The following is a 4115-nucleotide window of genomic DNA, read 5'->3' on the forward strand; positions in this document are numbered from 1 at the left end:
TAAAATGTGTAATAATTCCATTAAGAAAGTTACAAATATTTAATCTTTTCGTATTTCCCCGCAATTCATTTATCCGACCCATTCCCCGGCTCTCTGTTACAAAGGATTGATAATAGGATAATATATATTTACTTGTATCCATCCCAGGTCACAGGGTTCAATACAGCTCCTCTCCGGGTCCATTCTATCTCAGGTTTAGGTTCTCCTCTCACCCTGCAGTCTAGGACTAGACGGGATCCAAGGGTAACCCTGGAGTCTTGAGGTGGTGCAACCCACTCCGGGGAATCTAAACATTTATCAGGAACTGGGTTTTTCTACAAAATATAATATTTTAATCCATATATCACGATACTAGTAAAAGAATCAAAATTCTAGAAATCCTAATTTTGAACTTAAATGAGTCATTTTTATGTGGATAAAAAGGAACTGAGTTTTTGCCACAAATTCTGGGATATGATCCCTATATTGCAACCTGATGGTGCAAACCATTAAGGCTATATGAACATAACAGGAATTAAGAAATATCAAAAGTCTACAATAAAACTCTAAATGGTAGTTTCTAATATATCTTTAAACTTGGTTAATTGTACATGGTTTAAACTGAAGCATCATGAAAACATGAACCTGGATTATCCTGAAAAAAGAAAAATCTGAATTTTTTGATTTGAATACTTGTGCCGAATATTCTAGACATGAATCATCCTTGTCAAGTTTAAAAATATTCAAATTACATTTACAGCTTCTAAAGCCCCGATGAATACAGGAAAAGTTATTTTTCCAATATGCACTCTTTTCCCTCCTTTGCTTACTCTCTTATTCCCTTCCTTTCCTTTTCTTCCTTTTCTTTTCTTTTCCATTCTCTCCGTCCTTTCTTCTATTCTCTTCCTTTCCTTCGTTCTCCTTTCTTCTTTTCTCTTTTTACATTTTTTCCTATCCTTCTTTCCTTTCTTTCATCCTTTCCTTCCTTTCCTTCTTTTCCTTTTTTTCATTTCATTCCTTTTCTTTCCTTTCGTTACCTTGCATCCTTTCCTCCCTTTTCTCTGTTCTCATCCCTTCTTTCCTTATTTCTCTTTTTCCTACCCATCTTTTCCTTGTTTTCCTTTCCTTCCTTTTCCCTTTCTTTCCTTCCTTCCTTTCAGTCCTTTCCTCCTCTGCATTTTCCTACTGTTAACTAGGCCTTCTAAAATTCAAAATTAAGATTTCTCTTTCAAGGGATCAAGATGTTTAGAATATGCTGTTTCCTTTCATTTTTTTATCCTGTGAACCTCTTCAACAAATTCATGAAAGTTCAGAAATAAAAAGTGATTGTCTACGTTGCTCTGTTCAACCCTCTAAAAAATGTATTTTTTTCATTGGTTCAAGATAACAAACATAAATCTATTTTATGCAAAGATTTGAGCTCGCCAAACCTAGTGTAAATTGCCTTCCATTCAGTTTCCAGATTTCTACAGATTTTCCGAAACTAGAAAAGATGAAACACATACTAAATCTTCCTGATTATATTCTAGGAGGGACAGAGCAGAGTACCATAACCATAGAGGGGATAGATAGTAGAGAACCAGGGACATAGAGAGGATAGATAGTAGAGAACCAGGGACATAGAGGGGATAGATAGTAGAAACCAGGGACATAGAGGGGACAGATAGTAGAGAACCAGGGACATCAAGGGGATAGATAGTGGAGAACCAGGGACATAGAATGGATAGATAGTAGAGAACCAGGGACATGGAGGGGATAGATAAAAGAGAACTAGGGACATATAGGGGATATAAAGTAGAGAACCATGGGCATAGAGGATATAGATAGTAGAGAACCAAGGCCATAGAGAAGATAGATAGAAGAGAGCCAGGGACATGGAGAGGATAGATAGAAGAGAACCAGGGACATAGAGGGAATAGGTAGTAGAGAACCAGAGACATAGAGGAGATAGATAGTAGAGAACCAGGGACATGGAGGGGATAGATAGTAGAGAACCATGGACATAGAGGGGATATAAAGTAGAGAACCAGGGACAGGGAGGAGATAGATAGTAGAGAACCAGGAACATGGAGGGGATAGATAGTAGAGAGCCAGGGACATAGAGGGGATAGAAAGGTGAGAACCAGGGACATAGGAGAAAACTAAAAATGAAGAGAATACTGAGAATGCACCTCATAGAGAGTCTGATATCGAGGCATGAAAAAATGAATGGGAGTACTGTAGATTGGGTTGGAAGATTTAGATTGATGTGATTGATTGATGGATGAACCTAAATCGTAATAGATCTGTAATGTCTGCAACTCTGTAGAATCAACAAACCTTCTCTCTACCAAACTTTTCTCAATACAAGAATAAATCTAGTTGAAGATCTGAACCCGCCCTAGTCCCTGTAATATCATCCTAATGATACATCTTATATTAAATGACAAGAACTTTGTAGTAAAATATATGCTCAGAGTGGAAATGCGCAATCCCTGGAAGTTCTTGCCATGGTTGGTATTCAAATATTTACAAGGGAAAAGTATGTTAGAAACAAAATATGAGGGGATTAGACCTTGCTCTAGTTATTTAATTTTTCACACTGCTGAGCAGAAGAGAACATTTCAAAACTTTTATTTACGTTTTGTAGAAGGAAGGAAGGAAGGAAGGAAGGAAGGAAGGAAGGAAAGAAGGAAGAAAGGAAGGAAGGAAGGAAGGAAGGATACTTACAATTAACTGTAAGAACTGTTGTGTACTGAGTTGATCCAGCAGAGTTGTTCACTGTACATGTATATAATCCAGCATCTGATCTGGAAACCACAGGAATAGACAGGGTTGAGCTAAAACCATCCTCACCCTATAATATTTGAAATTAAATAAAAAACCTTGAATGATCAAGTTATTAACTTTTCATAATGTAAAACATTATAAGGATAAAAGGATATATAACTCCTGGTATACCTGGGAAGATATAAAAATATATTACTTTTGGTATACCCGGGATATAAGGATATCCTGGAGTACATGCAGGGAAGATATAAGTATATATTACTTCTGGAATACTTGGGATATAAGGATATATTTCTCCTGGTAAACCTGGGATATAAGGATATATTTCTCCTGGTATACCTGGGATATAAGGATATATTACTCCCGGTTTACCTGGAATATAAGGATATATTACTCCCTGTATACAAGGATATTGGGATATATTTTTCCTGGTATACCTAGGATATAAGGATATATTATTCCTTGTATACAAGAATATTGGGATATATTACTACTTGTATACCTGGAATATACGGATATATTACTCCTGGTATACCAGGATATAAGTATACATGAATCATGGTATACATGGAATATAAGTATATATTACTCCTGGTATACCTGGGATATAAGGATATATAACTTCTGGTATACCTGGGATATAAGGATATATAACTCCTGGTGTACCTGGGAAGATGTAAGAATATATTACTTCTGGAATACTTGGGCTATAAGGATATATTTCTCCTGGTAAACCTGGGATACTAGGATATATTACTCATGGTATACATACAGGAAGATATAAGGATATATTACTCCTGGTAAACCTTGGATATAAGGATATATTACTCCTGGTATATCTGGGATACTAGGATATATTACTCCTGGTATACCTACAGGAAGATATAAGGATATATTACTACTGGTAAACCTTGGATATAAGGATATATTAATCCTGGTATACCTGGTATATAAGGATATATTACTCCTGGTATACCTGGTATATAAGGATATATTACTCCTGGTATACCTAGGATATAAGGATATATTACTCCTGGTATACCTGGGATATAAGGATATATTACTCCTGGTATACCTGGGATATAAGGATATATTACTCCTGGTATACCTGGTATATAAGGATATATTACTCCTGGTATACCTATGATATAAGGATATATTACTCCTGGTATACCTGGGATATAAGGATATATTACTCCTGGTATACCTGGGATATAAGGATATGTTGACTGGTCTGGTTAATGTTAGACCATGAGAAGAGAAGTGGAGGAGAACCTTGAACTGCTTCACAGCTAACTCTAGCTCTACCTCCCTCTACTACTCCAGACCAGAAACTTCATGACACCATACATATCCATTATGTTACT

At 36.2% G+C, this 4115-nt stretch overlaps 1 long non-coding RNA gene across 1 annotated transcript; it reads right to left on the reverse strand.

The window, feature by feature from the left end:
- Positions 1–128: 128 nt before the first annotated feature.
- Positions 129–4083, reverse strand: LOC111717624 (uncharacterized). The gene is made up of 3 exons (XR_002768849.1): positions 3956–4083; positions 2689–2815; positions 129–286 (listed from the first exon to the last, which is right to left on the reverse strand). It is a non-coding gene; the product is annotated as an uncharacterized LOC111717624 (long non-coding RNA).
- Between the last annotated feature and the right edge of the window lie 32 nt (positions 4084–4115).

The sequence above is a fragment of the Eurytemora carolleeae genome, unplaced genomic scaffold (genome assembly GCF_000591075.1).
Source record: "Eurytemora carolleeae unplaced genomic scaffold, Eaff_2.0 scaffold2876, whole genome shotgun sequence".
Taxonomy (NCBI): Eukaryota; Metazoa; Arthropoda; class Copepoda; order Calanoida; family Temoridae; genus Eurytemora; species Eurytemora carolleeae.